At 45.1% G+C, this 18,453-nt stretch overlaps 1 protein-coding gene across 1 annotated transcript in view; it reads right to left on the minus strand.

The window, feature by feature from the left end:
• The window catches only part of BANK1 (B cell scaffold protein with ankyrin repeats 1), an 857,480-nt gene extending 851,732 nt beyond the window's left edge, over positions 1-5,748 (minus strand). Inside the window, exon 1 of the mRNA XM_073639073.1 lies at positions 5,599-5,748. The gene's annotated coding sequence lies outside the window, so the exon portion shown is untranslated. The remainder of the gene's footprint in view (positions 1-5,598) is intronic.
• Between the last annotated feature and the right edge of the window lie 12,705 nt (positions 5,749-18,453).

The following is an 18,453-nucleotide window of genomic DNA, read 5'->3' on the forward strand; positions in this document are numbered from 1 at the left end:
TTAATGGCATCAACTATTCGCCACTAAATCCCATAGGGAGGGTGGGCAGCTGTTGCCCGATGAGTGGGCGTTGGGGAGGAGCTCTGTGAAAATCTGCCAATTGAATTGTGATAAAGCATTAGCAGCAGCGTTAGACCCCTCAGCATCGTGGCTAGCGCGGACCAATACATTGTGTTTTAGGCACAGGAATGCTAGCCGGCGTAGTAGGCCTAGCAGTGGGAGAGACGATGATGCCATCTTATTAATGCAGTGCGCTAGGCTGGTGTTTTTTGCTATATTCTTGTTAGCCAGGCACGCACCCCATATCTCTATTGCTACCACTATTGGGAAGAAAAATTATTTTCCAGGCTAGATGCAGCTAAAAATTATTATTAATTTCAAAGCTGGTGGAGCTTGGTATAGATGGCCTAATACAATGAGTACCACACACTGCTACTATGCCAAAATTATTTTCCGGGCTAGATGCAGCTAAAAATTATTATTAATTTCAAAGCTGGTGGAGCTTAGTATAGATGGCCTAATAGAATGAGTACCACACACTGCTAATATGCCCAAAATTATTTTACAGGCAAGATGCAGCTAAAAATTATTAGTAATTTGAAAGCTGGTGGAGCTTAGTATAGATGGCCTAATAGAATGAGTACCACACACTGCTAATATGCCCAAATTATTTTCCAGGCAAGATGCAGCTAAAAATTATTAGTAATTTGAAAGCTGGTGGAGCTTAGTATAGATGGCCTAATAGAATGAGTACCACACACTGCTACTATGCCCAAAATTATTTTACAGGCAAGATGCAGCTAAAAATTATTAGTAATTTGAAAGCTGGTGGAGCTTAGTATAGATGGCCTAATAGAATGAGTACCACACACTGCTACTATGCCCAAAATTATTTTCCAGGCAAGATGCAGCTAAAAATTATTAGTAATTTCAAAGCTGGTGGAGCTTAGTATAAATGGCCTAATAGAATGAGTACCACACACTGCTACTATGCCCAAAATTATTTTCCAGGTAAGATGCAGCTAAAAATTATTAGTAATTTGAAAGCTGGTGGAGCTTAGTATAGATGGCCTAATAGAATGAGTACCACACACTGCTAATATGCCCAAAATTATTTTCCAGGCAAGATGCAGCTAAAAATTATTAATAATTTGAAAGCTGGTGGAGCTTAGTATAGATTGGCTAATAGAATGAGTACCACACAGTGCTAATATGCCAAAAGGTTTTACTTGGCTAGGTGTAGTAAAAAATTTGTATTACATACACAGGTGGTGTAGCTTGCAACACAGATAGGCTACTCCACTGACTAACACACACTGCAAGAGGCCCAAAAGGATTTGCTTAGCTAGATTTAGCCAAATGCTGTGAAAAACACTTGCACAGCACTGAAACAGACCTGAATGGCAAAAAGTGATAGGAACTGATGTAACCTAGCCCTCAAGAGGGCTGCAATTACAACTAGTCACTACTCCCAACCTATCTGTCTATTTAAGAGCACAGACCTGCCTGATAAAAGTCGTAGGAAATGCTGTAACCTAGTCCTTAAAAGGACTGCAATCACAACTATTCCCTACTCCCAAGCTATCTGTCTATTTCAGATAAAATTCGCTTGCAATTCACACAGTTATACTGTATAGCGCACACACAGCAGCAGCGGTGCTGTCTAACACTCAGCTGCAGCAGTGAGAAAATGGTGGCGACGGGGAAAATGGCTGGGTCTTATAGGGCAAGGACATGTGACATACACAGCCAATGACACATGCCCTTGCTTGTGTGAAAAAAAGCACTTCCCTCCGTGTGTGTCAAATCGTTCGGGTTCGTCAAACGGCTCGAACACTGCCCAAAACAGCTCGAATTTGAGATTGGCAAACAGTTCGATTCAAACACCGCTCATCTCTAGTAGTTGGGCAATTTGTGTATAGGTTGCGCTTGCTATTTTGAGCAGCCTACATGGCCTAAATGTGCTACAATAGCTTGCTGCTTCTCCAGACATGTCTCCCATCGAGCTCATCTGGGTTGTCATTGGTCGGCAATTGCAAAGGGATCTGGCAGCAGCCAATCTTAGTGATTTTTAAGTGCATTCAATGGGGCAGAATAGTCACTAACTATTATCATTGATAGCATGCTGAAGCATGCTTACTTATTTCAGCTGCTCCACAGAGTATTTTGTTTTATTTGTTTGTGTCTTACTTTGCTAAGCCCTTACCGACATATAGTTATATGAAAAAGTTTGGGCACCCCTATTAATCTTAAGCTTAATGTTTTATAAAAATTGGTGTTTTGGCAACAGCTATTTCAGTTTGATATATGTAATAACTGTTGGACACAGTAATGTTTCTGCCTTGAAATGAGGTTTATTGTACTAACAGAAAATGTGCAATCTGCATTGAAACAAAATTTGACAGGTGCATAAGTATGGGCACCCTTATCATTTTCTTGTTTTAAATACTCCTACCTACTTTTTATTGACTTGCTAAAGCACTTTTTTTGGTTTTGTAACCTCATTGAGCTTTGAACTTCATAGCCAGGTGTATGCAATGATGAGAAAAGCTACTTAAAGTGGCCATTTGCAAGTTGTTCTCCTGTTTGAATCTCCTCTGAAGAGTGGCATCATGGGCTCCTCAAACCAACTGTCAAATGATCTGAAAACAAAGATTATTCAACATAGTTGTTCAGGGGAAGGATACAAAAAGCTGTCTCAGAGATTTAACCTGTCAGTTTCCACTGTGAGGAACATAGTAAGGAAATGGAAGAACACAGGGACAGTTCTTGTTAAGGCCAGAAGTGGCAGGCCAAGAAAAACATCAGAAAGGCAGGGAAGAAGAATGGTGAGATCAGTCAAGGACTGTTATAACTGTTGGACACAGTAATGTTTCTGCCTTGAAATGAGGTTTATTGTACTAACAGAAAATGTGCAATCTGCATTGAAACAAAATTTGACAGGTGCATAAGTATGGGCACCCTTATCATTTTCTTGTTTTAAATACTCCTACCTACTTTTTACTGACTTACTAAAGCACTTTTTTTGGTTTTGTAACCTCATTGAGCTTTGAACTTCATAGCCAGGTGTATGCAATCATGAGAAAAGCTACTTAAAGTGGCCACTTGCAAGTTGTTCTCCTGTTTGAATCTCCTCTGAAGAGTGGCATCATGGGCTCCTCAAAACAACTGTCAAATGATCTGAAAACAAAGATTATTCAACATAGTTGTTCAGGGGAAGGATACAAAAAGCTGTCTCAGAGATTTAACCTGTCAGTTTCCACTGTGAGGAACATAGCAAGGAAATGGAAGAACACAGGGACAGTTCTTGTTAAGGCCAGAAGTGGCAGGCCAAGAAAAACATCAGAAAGGCAGGGAAGAAGAATGGTGAGATCAGTCAAGGACAATCCTCAGACCATCTCCAGAGAGCTGCAGCATCAACTTGCTGCAGATGGTGTCACTGTGCATCGGTCAACTATACAACGCACTTTGCACAAGGAGAAGCTGTATGGGAGAGTGATGCGAAAGAAGCCGTTTCTGCAAGCACGCCACAAACAGAATCGGCTGAGGTATGCAAAAGCACATTTGGAGAAGCCAATTTCTATTTGGAAGAAGGTCCTGTGGACTGATGAAACCCAGATTGAGTTGTTTGGTCATACAAAAAGGCGTTATGCATGGCGGCAAAAAAACACAGCATTCCAAGAAAAACACTTTCCACCCACAGTAAAATTTGGTGGAGGTTCCATCATGCTTTGGGGCTGTGTGGCCAATGCCAGCACCGGGAATCTAGTTAAAGTTGAAGGACGCAGGGGTTGGATCTTTCAGCAAGACAATGATCCAAAACACCGCTCCAAATCTACTCAGGCATTCATGCAGAGGAACAATTACAATGTTCTGGAATGGCCATCCCAGTCCCCAGACCTGAATATCATTGAACATCTGTGGGATCATTTGAAGAGGGCTGTCCATGCTCGGCGACCATCAAACTTAACTGAACTGGAATTGTTTTGTAAAGAGGAATGGTCAAAAATACCTTCATCCAGGATCCAGGAAATCATTAAAAGCTACAGGAAGCGACTAGAGGCTGTTATTTTTGCAAAAGGAGGATCTACTAAATATTAATGTCACTTTTCTGGTGAGGTGCCCATACTTATGCACCTGTCAAATTTTGCTTGAATGCAGATTGCACATTTTCTGTTAGTACAATAAACCTCATTTCAAGGCAGAAACATTACTGTGTCCAACAGTTATTACATATATCAAACTGAAATAGCTGTTGCAAAAACACCAATTTTTATAAAACATTAAGCTTAAGAATAATAGGGGTGCCCAAACTTTTTCATATAACTGTATAATGTACTAGTACGTCATACGCTGGTTCCCTGATCTGATGTGGGCTCACACACTGAGCCCGCATCTTTCCCCGCACATGACGGCTAATTAAAACAGACATCATGCACCTCTAACAGTCACGGGGGGAGAGGAGCTGCGCCTGCGCCTGTTAAATCCTGCTGTTAATCTGACAGCAACATTTAACATGTGCCGACAGGGGGGTGCGACAGCCAGAATTACGTTTTTGTGGTCACCGCAACATTACAATAAAATGCAATAAGAGGCGATCAAAACATCATATGTACCCCAAAATGGTATACATAAAAATATCTGCTCAGGGTGCAAAAAATACTGCAAGCGATCACACATCCCTATATCCCGAAAAATTAAAATGTTACGGGTCTTGGAAAATGATAACATAAGAAAGTTTTTGTTTTTTCTTACAAATCTCCGAAAAATTTTTTCATTACTTAAATAAAAAAACGATGCATGTTTGGTATCTACATACTCGTACTGACCTGGAGAATAGCAAAATAAAGACAGTAAATAGAAAACCCTAAAAACATTGTGAAGTTGTACTTTTTTTGCAATGTCAACACACTTGGAATTTTGTTCTTGCTTTCCATGATAAAATGAATAGTATCATTCAAAAGTACAACTTGTCCAGCAAAAAACAAGCCTCTACGGCTTTATTGATGGGAAAATAAAAAAGTGATGGCTCTTGGAAGAAAGGGAGGAAAAAACGAAAATGAAAAAAATGGAAAATGGTCATGGTATGAAGGAGTTAATCTGCAAAATGGTTACAGAAATATGGATCATTTTATTTTTTTCGTTCCTTTTATGTTCTTTATGAAGAGGGCATTGCAAACAGTCAAATAATGAAAAGAAACCTAAAGATATGCTCCCAATGAATCCTGTGAGCAATGCCTCGTACATAAAGGCCATAAAAAATATAACTAATTAAAAACGTTTATATCTATCGAACATTATAGCAGATTAAAAAAAAATACAAAAAAGACTGTCCAATTTTGACCTGCTGACAGGTCATATTTCACTTTTTTATGCTATGAAAAATACTTATATTCCTCCATATATACAAACATAAGATAGTGAGAGCTGACAATAGCTAGGTATATAGTTCTTGACAGCACTATCTACTTACATCTCAGTGTAGTTATAGGAAAGGAAGTGCTTTCCAATGTTACAAGGTGTACTTAAGTGTTTTCTTACAGAGACAACTATATAGTTTACCATTAACATATAAACAGCCATTAGGAGGTCACTTACCTGCTATTTTCACACCAGCACGTCCTACCAAATCCGCAGAATCCACAGACTGTGCATAGGAGAGTGACTGTGTACCGTGTGCCCAGGACTTGTTTGCAGGAAATCTGTAGTTGACTTTGTTAACACCATCATGTTTAGAACATACTTCCTGAAGTCATTTACCACAGCTAAGAAGAAGTTCCTCTGAACTCGTACAGGCTAAAATTAACCAAGCAATCCTAATGTCACATGAACGCTCCTTTATTATTATTATTACTTTCCCTCCCCAAAAGGTTTTCAGTTTGTTTCTCAATGGATTTGTGTAGATTATGGGTAACATTCATGTGCAGATTATAATGAGGGCAATCTGGGCTACCGCCAGATCCCGAGGCTCTGGGTTGGCTCATGGACAAATTGCCCCCATTATAATGTCACCATCAGCGACACACATCTTCAGGCAGAGAGCTTTCCTGGAGTTCCGCTGCTGGCAATACAGAATGGCAGCACAGCTCCAGGAGAGTTCCCGTCGCCCCTCGTGATGTGTCAGCCCGTTGACGTCATCAGTCAAGGCCAGTGCGATTACATCATCCCACCAGCATGTATGCGCTGGCCACAAGAAGAACTGGAGCCCTGGGGACCAGAGCACCGGAGAAACGGGAGAGAGGTGAGTATGTTTATTTTTGTAACTATTAGTGTTGAGCCACCCCCGTAGTGTTCGAGTTCGGTTCGGTTCGTCGAACACCCGTGTGTTCGCCGAACTGTTCGTCGAACACCTTCGAACACCGTTAAAACCAATGGCAGGCAAACAAAAACACATAGAAACACATAGAAAACACCTTCAAAGGTGTCCAAAAGCTGACAAACTGCTCAGAAGACATAACTAACACATGGAAAAGTGACAAGTACATATAGTCATGCGAAAATAAAAGAGGTGGAGGAGTAAAAGGAGGGGGAGACACAGATATAGGCATGTCATGCCCTTCTAAAATCCAAAAAGTGAGAAGCCGACACGGCCAGTCCGCTCCTGCCCGTGCCACCTCCGTGTCGCCGGGTTTGTGCCAGAGCCGCGGTGAACCCTGATGGCCAGCCCCCCTCTCACAATACTGGTGCCTGTCCGCTGGTGGGTCGAGCGAGCCCCCCTGTGGTGGAGGCAGCTCTAAGCTTTTTAATTTAAATTGTCTCTCTAATTTGAATGAATACACTTTAAATCCATTTACAAGGATCTATTGGAGGGCAAGTCTCATGCCAGCAGCCGCGTAATTCCAGCTCCAGTAGCGTCCACTAAAGCTGCTGCAGTTAAAAAGCTTTTATAAGGATCGAGCTCGGCTGTCCACCGCAAGGCATCCTACTGCCAGTCCCAGCCCCTATGCCTTGGGGTGCCTCCTGATGCTCTTCACTGAGTATCCCATGGTCCCGAAGCATTTCCTTTGAAAAAATTAAGTGTCTAAACTACAGGTGGTGTAGCTTGCTTAACAGCCGGGATAATCCGCTGACTAGCAGACACTGCTACTAGGCACAAAGTATTTCCTGGGCTAGATGCAGTTAAAAATTTGTAATTAGATACTCTCGTTGGATGCTGAGAAAGCATTCCATAGAGTCTCCTGGCACGCCATATATGATTCTCTTAAAAAGCTTGTGGTAGGGGTCTAGGGGACCCTTTTATAGCCAAAATCACGGCCCTGTATCACAATACGTCACCTAGGCTGAAGATAAATGGAACTGTAGCACCCCGAGGGCTCGGTTGCTACAGAGGTATTGCACCTCACCCAGAGGTGTGATATCTCACTCTCAGGTAAGGATGGAGTGTGGATCAGGACCCGACACCTGCATGCATTACACCACATTGCCGTGGGGCAGGGCGACCAATATGCCTCTGAGATGGGCACGACAGTCCCTGTCCCTGGCTGGAGTGGGGGGAGGGAACACTGAGGAAGGGGAACCCTGTAGTGCAGGAGCAGGGAGGAAGCAGTTCCTGGGTGCATTGAGAAGGGAGTATAAAAGGTGGGCACCATCTTAGTTCAGTGCAGAGAAGTCTGAGCAGAAGTGGCAGGGAGCAGGGGCTCTGCATGAGCTCTGCTCCGGAGGCGGGCCTAGTAACAGAGGCCCAGGCCTGGAAGAGGGAGAAGGAAGGAAGAGGAGCGGAGAAGGCTCCAGGAACGAGGAATGAAGGGATCCCAGGGGTGCGGACGGGCGAGTCGCCACCGCACGCCCGAATCCACCTGCGTGGAGGGGTCAGGCCAAAGGGGGAGACCGGTCCCCGAAACTAGTGGAGGCAGGAAACGACCCTCAGCTAGAAACCGGAGGCTGTGACATTTTATGTGGCGCAGCCCCTCGCTACACCCGCTAGGAAGGCACCACATAGGGTCAGGGAAACTGGCGCCAAGTTTACCAAGAGGAGGCCCGAGGCAGCCGGACAGAAGGGTTGGTAAGAAAGGCCAGACAAAGGACACACAAAGGGGGTCCTGTGAAGCGCTCCAAAGTTATCTGGGAGTTGTCTGAGCCCCTCACCTGGTGAGCACAGTACGACGTGGGCAGCCGTTACCTGCAGACGTGGTCTGGATAATAAGAACTGTGAGTAAAGGCCCTGGACTGCATCACTGACTCCGTGTCGTTACTGCTGCTGCCCTGCACCATCACCCCCATCCTCCGCATACACTGCCCTGACGCTATACTCCTCCCGTGGGGAGTTATGCTACGCTCTGCTGCACCCACAACACCAGCCTCAGCGGTCTGCCCTGCAGCGGCGGTTCACTCTGACCGCAATCCACGGGTGGCGTAGTCGGACATTTAAACATCAAAACCACATAAATAGTTCCGCCACTGGTTTGACCACCCTGAGCCACGGAACCGGGTCGCCGCCACGAAGACTACAACCACCCGCATCCACCAAAAATGGTCCGGCTCCGGGTGTCCCAAGGCCCAGGGGGTGCATCAGAACATTTTCATCACCTTTCACAATCACCAATGGGACAAGGCAGGGATGTCCTCTGTCCCCTCTCTTATACATCCTAGTGACGGAGCACCTGCTCTCATCAATTCGCCATAACCCCAATATTAGGTGGATTGAGGTGGGAGGCACCGAGTACAAGTGCTCTCTATTTGCTGATGATGTCCTAGTATATATCACTCAATCACATATATCCATCCATGCTGTTATGGCTGAAATAGATCACTTTGTTACATGGTCAAATTTTAAAATCAATGCAGCGAAGTCTGAGGCCCTTGATGTCTCCCTCCCCAAATCCATATAGGATTCCATCCAGTCCAACTTTCCCTTTGCCTGGCCCTCACAGGGTATCAAATACTTAGGAATTCCTATTCATAGAGACCTCTCCCATCTATGTTATCTTAATTTTGGGCCCTTTATTGAACAACTCCATACAGACCACGGTTGGCAAGTTAGAACTGTAAGATTCACTACGTGAACCACTGGTGTTTTGTGGAAAAGCACATGTACACTGCGTTCCAAATTATTATGCAAAAAGTGTTTAGGAGTGATAAGGGAAGAATTTGTTTGTTTGTCAGTTAAACTCATTGATGGTGATGTGTGTCAGGGCTCTTTATATCACTGTAAGCAATTGCAGACACCTGTGCTAATTAGTTTGGCAGGTGTGTCCAATGAAAGGCAAGACTACTTAAGAAGGCTGTCTCACATTATTAAGCAGCCTACATTTTCTGCCAAAATGGGAAAGAAAAAGGATGTGTCGGCTGCTGAGAAGCAACAAATTGTGGAGTGTTTAGGTCAAGGCATGACTACAATCAACATTGTGCGATGATCAGGATGAAGTGTCTTGGCAATCAAGAAGTATGTAGCTGATTCACAGTACACACGTGTGCGTGCTGATAAGGGCAAATTGAGGACTCTTTCCTACAGGCAATTACGTCAGGTTGAAAGAGCAGCGGCAAAAAAGCCTTGTCATAGCAGCAGACAAGTTTTTGAAGCTGCTTGTGCCTCCAACGTCCCCCGAACAACAAGATGCAGGGTCCTTCAGAGGTTTGCAGCTGTGCATACGCCATCCTGTCGACCTCCTCTATCCACTTCACACAAGCAGAAACGGCTCCAGTGGGCAAAAACATTACATGAAGACTGATTTCAAAACTGTTTTGTTCACGGATGAGTGCCGTGCAGCGCTCGATGGTCCAGATGGATGGAGTGGAGGATGGCTGGTTGATGGACACCCCACGCAAACACGGCTACAGCGCCAACAAGGAGGAGGTGGAGTAATGTTTTGGGCTGGAATCATTTGGAGAGAGATTGTCGGCCCCTTTAGGATCCCTGAAGGCGCTAAAGATGAACTCCATAATGTATGTGGATTTTCTCAAACAGCACTTCCTGCCATGGTTCAAGAAGAAGAACCGTGTATTTCACAGCAAGATCATTTTTCTGCATGATAATGCACCATCTCATGCTGCACATAAAACATCTGCATCTCTGGCTGATATGGGCATAAAAGGGGACAAACTTATGGTGTGACCCCCATGCTCCCCTGACCTGTACCCCATTCAGAACCTTTGGAGCATCATTAAAAGGAGTGTCTATGATGGCGGGAGGCAGTTCACATCTAAGCAACAGCTCTGGGAGGGTATTATGTCCTCATGCAAAACAATTGAAGCAGAAACCATCCAAAACCTGACAAATTCAATGGACGAGAGAGTTCAGAAGCTCCTTTCGAACAAGGGGTCCTATGTGAAAATGTAACATCACCTAGAATAAAGTTTTGAGTTGAAAACTGTTTGATTTCAGTTTCTAACAACCTGCTAATGCTTATAATTTCAAAAATGACCATTTTTTTGGTCTTTATTAAAATGAAAAGGTTGATCGAAAAGTTTGGGGGATCTAAGAGTGTGGCAACCCAGTAGTCATGATTACTTCGAATTCTGACAATATGAGGGTCATGCTGCAGGTAGTGCAGCAAGAAGGCACTTATGTGTCTTGCGCATCTCGGAGCCCCAAAATTATTTTCCGGGCTAGATGCAGCTAAAAATTATTATTAATTTTAAATCTGGTGAAGCTTTAGTATAGATGGCCTAATAGGATCAGTGCTGCACACTGCTACAAAGCCCAAATTATTTTCCAGCCAAGATACAGATAAACATGATTAGTAATTTGAAAGCTTAAAACGGTTGGTAGGGTGATTTTAACCAATCATCAAGCTTTTACTCTCCCCAGGATGACACAGGGGTAGAAAAGTCGTTTCGGATCCATGATTTGTTCATCTTTATGAACGTGAGTCTGTCTACATTATCAGTGGAGAGCCGCGTGCGCTTATCTGTCAGCACACCACCAGCAGCGCTGAACACACGTTCAGACAGAACGCTGGCTGCGGGGCATGACAAGATCTCCAAGGCGTAAGTGGCTAGCTCCGGCCATTTATCCAGATTGGAAGCCCAAAAAGAGCAAGGGTCCAGTGACACAGTCGTGGCTTCAATGTTTACTTGGAGATACTCCTGTACCATCGTCTCTAGGCGTTGACTATGTGTCAGACTTCTTGTCTCCTGTGGCCTTGCAAAGGATGGGCTAAAAAAGTGGTGAAATGATTCCGCAAAATTGATGTTACCAGCAGATACTGTGGTTCTGTTACGGTTTGAGTGCTGAACACTTGACGGTCCCACGGTTGGCAAGTTGGAACTGTGAGATTCACTACGTGCACCACTGGTATTTTGTGGAAAAGCACATGTAAGATTCTGCAACAGTCTCTGCTGATACTCCTGCATGCGTGCATCCCTTTCTATGGCAGGAATAATTTCTGCAAATTTACTTTTGTACCGGGGATCTAACAGTGTGGCAACCCAGTAGTCAGGATTATTTCTAATTCTCACAATTCGAGGGTCATGTTGCAGGTAGTGCAGCAAGAAGGCACTCATGTGTGTTGCGCATCCAGGAGCACCAAGTCCCTGTTGTGTTGGTGGCGAGGTAACAATCATGCTTCCTTCCTCTGTCCTCTCCCCCCAACCTCGCACAACAGAAATGTGATCAAGGTCTCCCTCATCTGATGAGTCTTCCATCAGTTCGTCCTCCACTTCTTCCTGGGCTCCTGCACCTTCCTCACTAGTTTGGCTGCTACCATGCGCCCTGGTAAAACCATCTCCCCCACCCTCACATGCCTGCCGCCTTGGTGCTGCCGACCGTCTGGACCTTGCAGATGTTAGCCCTTCGGCATACAACTCCTCCTCCTCTACTTCCTCCACCTCCTCTTGTGCCACCACCTCACTCCGAATTCTGTTTAACATGTGCTCCAGCATGTAAATCTCCGGAATAGTCATGCTGATAATGGCATCGTCAGCACTAAACATCTTCGTCGCCATTTCAAAACTGTGCAGAAGGGTGCATAGGTCCCTGATCTGAGACCACTCCTCCAGCGTGATTTGCCCCACCTCTGAATCTCGTTAGCCCAGGCTATACGTCAGAACGTATTGCACCAGGGCTTGTCGGTGCTGCCACAGTCGCTGCAACATGTGCAGAGTTTAATTCCACCGGGTAGGCACATCGCATTTTAGCCGGTGAAGTGGCAGGCCCAACGACTTCTGTAGAGATGTAAGTCGCTGAGCTGCGGGATGCGAACGGCGGAAGTGAGCACACAGCGACCGTGCCCTCTGCAGAAGGCCATCTAGTCTGGGATAGTGGGCTAAAAATTGCTGGACAACCAGGTTCAACACGTGAGCCATACAAGGCACGTGTGTGACATTGCCCCGACGAAGGGCCGCACCCAGGTTTGCAGCATTGTCGCACACGGCCTTCCCTGGTTTCAGGTCCAGTGGAGACAACCATTCATGAAATTGGTTCTCCAGAGCTGACCACAACTCCTCAGCTGTGTGACTCACATTTCCCAGACATTTCAATGTAAAAACCGCCTGATGACATTGAGCCCTACTGCCAGCATAGTAAGGAGGTGTGCAGGATCCCTTCTGCGCAGTTAGAAAGCTTGTGGCATGACCAGACAGGCTTTAGGTGCAGGTGGAAGACCGAGAGGAGGTTGAGGAGGTAGAAGCAGTGGAGGAACTTTGACATAAAGAGGATTGACGCACAACTCGTGGGGACGGCAAGACTTGGACAGCAACCCCTTGTCCTGCTGTCACCATAGTTACCCAGTGCCCAGTCAGCGACATGTAACGCCCCTGTCCATGCCTACTCGTCCAAGTGTCTGTGGTGAAATGCACCCTGTCACACACAGAGTTTCTCAAAGAAGCGGTGATGTTGTGTGCGACATGCTGGTGGAGTCAGGCACACCTTTCTTTGAGAAGTAGTGCCGACTGGGCATCTGGTACTGGGGCACTGCGACGGACATAAGGTCTCGAAAATCCTCTGTGTCCACCAGGCGGAAAGGCAGCATTTCTGTAGCCAAGAGCTTGCAGATGGTGAAATTCAACCTCTTAGCTTTCTCATGGCTAGGAGGAAATGGTCTTTTACTTGTCCACATCTGAGGGACCGAGGGCTGGCTATTGTGCTTAGACGGGGTTGATAAGGGTGTCCCCGGCAAACTGCCGGTCTGTGAGGAAGATGCAGGCGGACATGTTAGGTTGCCTTGATCCAAAGGTGGTGCTATCGATGTCGGACAGCGCTCAACACCAGCTGGTGTTACCACCTCCAAAGAAAATGATGACCTGCCAATCACGCTGGCTGTTGCGGGTAAAGAGGTGGCAGGTCTGCGCCCCAAAACAGGTGTGACTGCTGTCCCCCCAGTCACAGAGGATGAAGAGGCCGCGGATGCACAAGATATGGCAGACGGTGGTTGGCCCGGCCGGCTAGGCCGCATTGTAGCACACTGAGCTTCCCACTGCAACTTATGCTTCATGTCCATGTGCCGGTTCATGCATGAAGTACTCAAACTATGTATTTTTTGGCCTCTACTTAGCTTTTGCTGACAAATGTTACAGATAACACGAGTTGGGTCATCTTTATCGATCTGAAAAAATGCCCAGGCTATGCAAGGCTTAGCACCCATGCGACCTGAAGAGCCACCACGACTTGTGGTGAGAGGCAGAGTTGTGTTTGAGGATGCAGTTGTTGACGTGCTTCCAGTACTACGTCTCTGTCCAGGAAGGCGCAACCTGACCTCGTCGTCACTAGCATCTTCCTCCACCTCCTCTGCTGACCTCATCTCTTGGCTGACTGTGGGTTGACAGTAAGTGGGATCTCCAACCTCATCATCATCACCCTGTGTGTTATCACACCCGTCGTCCTCAGAGCCAACCTGTTCCTGCCCTGACAAAAAACTAAAGTTGTCGCTCCAATCAGGTATTTGAGTCTTATCATCGTCTTCCTCATTGTCTCCACCAACAGGAGTTACAGTTTGGGAATGAGGGTCTACATTATGGTCAGAACCTTCTGCGTCTGGTCCTGGATCCGACTCATAAAGATTCTGGGCATCAGTGCAGATCATTTCCTCGTCTGGATTCACAGAAGCGCTGGAGTCGACCTCTGATTCCCAGGCTATAGTATGAGTAAACAGCTCTGCAGACTCAACCATCTGTTCTACCTCATACTCAGACGGGCAGCTGGAGATTTGGGAGCTGTGAGGAAGCAAGTGCGATTTGGGTGACACCTTTGAGGACTGGAGTATTTGTGATGTTGAAGTTGATGTGGAGGAGAGCCCACTTAAAGGAGCACTTGATATCCGTTGAAGCACCTGCTGTTTTTGTGCCTCATCTGGAATTTGTAGCGATTGGCGTGGCCGTAAGAAAGGGATCTTATCACATTGTCCGCTAAAAGAAGTAGACATTTTAGTTTGGCTGGAAGATGGTCTTTCTTCTGCAGATGTTACTGTTGCTTTAACACCTACCCCACGGACACAACCTTTTTTCCCCTTCCCAACACGCCTATTCCCCTTTCCACCAGCAGCAGGCCTTTTTCCACTCATTTTGGTGGTTAACTAATTCACAACTCTGGAGTTGTTTGCACAAAAAAACAATGGATGGTAACCGAGCAGAGCTGAGTGGCCAAACTGTGGTATTAGGCCAAAACTATTGGCTGGGTTAGATGCAGAAAAAAATTATATTCAATTTGCAACCTGATGGAGGTCAGTATAGATGGACTAATACAACAAGTCCCACACACAGCTAGAAGCCCAAATATTTTTTCAGAGGTACTGTAGATGCAGATAAAAATTATTTTTAATTTGCAACCTGATGGAGGTCAGTATAGATGGACTAATAGAGAAAGTCCGACACACTGCTAGAAGGCCAAATATTTTTTCAGAGCTAGATGCAGAAAAAAATTAGATTCAGTTTGCAACCTGATGGAGGTCAGTATAGATGGACTAACAGAGAAAGTCCCACACACTGCTAGAAGGCCAAATATTTTTTCAGAGCTAGATGCTTACAAAAAATTATTTTGAATTTGCAACCTGATGGAGGTCAGTATAGGTGGACTAATAGAACAAGTCCCACACACTGCTAGAAGGCCAAATATTTTTTCAGAGCTAGATGCAGAAAAAAATTATATTCAGTTTGCAACCTGATGGAGGTCTGTATAGATGGATTAATAGAACAAGACCCACACACAGCTAGAAGCCCAATATTTTTTCAGAGGTAGATGCAGAAAAAAATATATTCAGTTTGCAACCTGATGGAGGTCAGTATAGATGGACTAACAGAGAAAGTCCCACACACAGCTAGAAGCCCAATATTTTTTCAGAGGTAGATGCAGAAAAAAATATATTCAGTTTGCAACCTGATGGAGGTCAGTATAGGTGGACTAATAGAACAAGTCCCACACACTGCTAGAAGGCCAAATATTTTTTCAGAGCTAGATGCAGAAAAAAATTAGATTCAGTTTGCAACCTGATGGAGGTCAGTATAGATGGACTAATGGAATGATGCTATGCCCAAAAGATTTTACTTCACTAGGTGCAGTAAAAAAATTGGTATTCTATACACAGGTGGTATATCTTGCAACACAGATAGGCTACTCCACTGACTAACACACTCTGCAATAGGCCAAAAAGGATTAGCTTTGCTAGATTCAGCCAAATGCTGTGAAAAAAACTTGCACAGCACTGGCACAGACCTGCCTGGCAAAAACTGATAGGAACTGATGTAACCTAGTCCTTAAAAGGACTCCAATTACAATTAGTCTTTACTCCCACAACCTATCTATTTAAGAGCACAGACCTGCCTGATAAAAGTCGTAGGAAATGCTGTAACCTAGTCCTTAAAAGGACTGCAATCACAACTATTCCCTACTCCCAAGCTATCTGTAGATTTGTGCGAAAATTGACTTGAAATTAACAAGGTATAGCGCACACAGCAACAGCGGTGCCGTCTAACACGCAGCTGCAGCAGTGAGAAAATGGTGGCGACGGGGAAAATGGCTTGGTCTTATAGGGCAAGGACATGTGACATACACTGCCAATGACACATGCCCTTGCTTGTGTGAAAAAAAGCACTTCGCTCCGTGTGTGCGCTGCTGATAGTCTGACAGATTGCACCTCCCCACTGCAAATGCGGGAAAGAGAAAAAAAAATGGAGATCTTCATTGTTCCTGCAGAGATCCATCCCCTGCCCCTCCCCCCACCCCGCTGTACACTCAAACTGCGTATTAACATTAATTTTCATCATTACTGAGAAAAAATCCAGTTATGATTTTGGTGCACGAACAGTTATCGAACATAACCTCGAACAGCCGAATTTTTCTCAAATTGTTCGTGTTCGCCGAACGGCTCGAACACCGCCCAAAACAGCTCGAATTTGAGATTGGCGAACAGTTCGAGTAGAACAACGCTCATCTCTAGTAACTATGTGTATGAGATGTGTGCCTGTATAACGGAGGCAATGTGGGAGCTCAATGTATATAGGGAGCTATGTGGGGACTCATACTGTATATAGAAAGCAATGTGGGGGCTCACACTGTATATAGGAGGCTATGTGGAGGCTCATTCTGTATATAGGGAGCTATGTGGGGGCTGCACTGTATATAGAGAGCTATGTAGGGGTTCATACTGTATATAGGGAGCTATGTAAAGGCTCATACTGTATATAGGAGATTATATGAGGACTCATCCTGTATATAGAGAGGGTATGTGGGGGTTCATACTGTATATAGGGAGTTATATAGGGATCTCATACTGTATATAGGGGGCTATGTGAATGCTCATACTGAATCTAAGGAGCTATGCGGGGGCTCATTCTGTATATAGCAGAGTATATGCAGGCTCATACTCTATATAGGAGGCTATGTGCGGACTCATACTGTATATAGGGAGCTATGTGGAGGCTCATATTGTATATAGCAGGCTATGTGGGGACTCATACTGTTTATAGAAGGCTTTGTTGGAGAGGGGCTATGTGAGGGCTCATAGTGTATCTAGGGAGCTATTTGTATGCTCATACTGTATATAGGGGGCTATGTGAGGGCTCATGCTATATATATATATATATATATAGAGCTATATGGAAGCTCAAACTGTATATAGGGAGCTGTATGGGAGCTCATCCTGTATATAGGCGGCTATGTGAGGGCTCATATTGTATATAAATGGTGATATGAGGACTCATACTATATATAGGGGGTCTATGTGAGGGCTCATACTGTACTAAAGCATTACTTCAGGTTTATCTGCAATCCACTATGTGTCTAACAGCCACCTTACAGCACTTACATGTAAACATTTGAAATAGATCACTCTGTTTGTAATGACTGAACTGAAATAAATTAAATGTTTGATGATATTCTAATTTTGTGAGAAGCACCTGTATGTATATATATATATATATATATATATATATATGTATATATATATCTGTCTATCTATACCAGGGGTCCTCAAACTACGGCCCGCGGGCCACATGCGGCCCGCGGTGGATACTGACCTCTCCTCGTGCCTCCGCAGATCCGCTGTCTTCCTAGTGCGCGCTCCCTGTGACGTGTCAGGTCAGAGGGTGCGGTGACGTCTTTACACCGCGCCCTCCCCTGAGCCGTCACAGGTAGCGCAGAGCGGGTCGACGCTGGAGTACAGACCTGAGCAGCGGCAGCAGGTGAGGAGGAGGGAGGTGAGTATTGCATTTTTTTTTTTAATGTATGGAGGCATGGGACATAATATTAGGGGTGACATGCTGCATGGTGCATTATATGGGGGGGTGACATGCTGCATGGGGCATTATATGGGGGGGTGACATCCTGAATGGGGCATTATAACGACTGGGGAGTGATATCCTGCATGGGGCATTATATGGGGGAGTGACATGCTGCATGGGGCATTATATGGGGGGGTGACATCCTGAAAGGGGCATTATAACGACAGGGGAGTGATATCCTGCGTGGCGCATTATATGGGGGGGGTGACATCCCGAATGGGGCATTATAACGACAGGGGAGGGACATCCTGCATGGGGCATTATATGGGGGGGTGACATCCTGCATGGGGCATTATAAAGACAGGGGAGTGATATCTTGCATGGGGCATTATATGGTGGGAGAAAGGGACATCCTGCATGGGGCATTATATGAGGGGTGACATCCTGCATGGGGCATTATAAGGGGGGAACAGCCTGCATGGGGCATTATAAGGGGGAAATTGCCTGCCTATTGAGGACCTATGCTGCCTATTGGGGACATTTACCTGCCCATTGAGGACCTATGCTGCCTATTGGGGACATTTACCTGCCTATTGGGGACATTTACCTGCCTATTGGGGACCTATGCTGCCTATTGGGGACATTTACCCGCCTATTGAAATACCGGTTTATCTAACTTTACTTGTTCTTCATTTTAAATATTGTATTTGTTCCTGTATTGTTTTTTTTACGTCAAAATAAGATATGTGCAGTGTGCATAGGAATTTGTTGATAGTTTTTTAAAAAAAACTATATTCCGGCCCTCCAATGGTCTGAGGGGCAGTGAACTGGCGTGTTTAAAAAGTTTGAGGACCCCTGATCTAT

The sequence above is a fragment of the Phyllobates terribilis genome, unplaced genomic scaffold (assembly GCF_046119375.1).
Source record: "Phyllobates terribilis strain yellow unplaced genomic scaffold, ASM4611937v1 Scaffold_1__5_contigs__length_1240528914, whole genome shotgun sequence".
Classification (NCBI taxonomy): Eukaryota; Metazoa; Chordata; class Amphibia; order Anura; family Dendrobatidae; genus Phyllobates; species Phyllobates terribilis.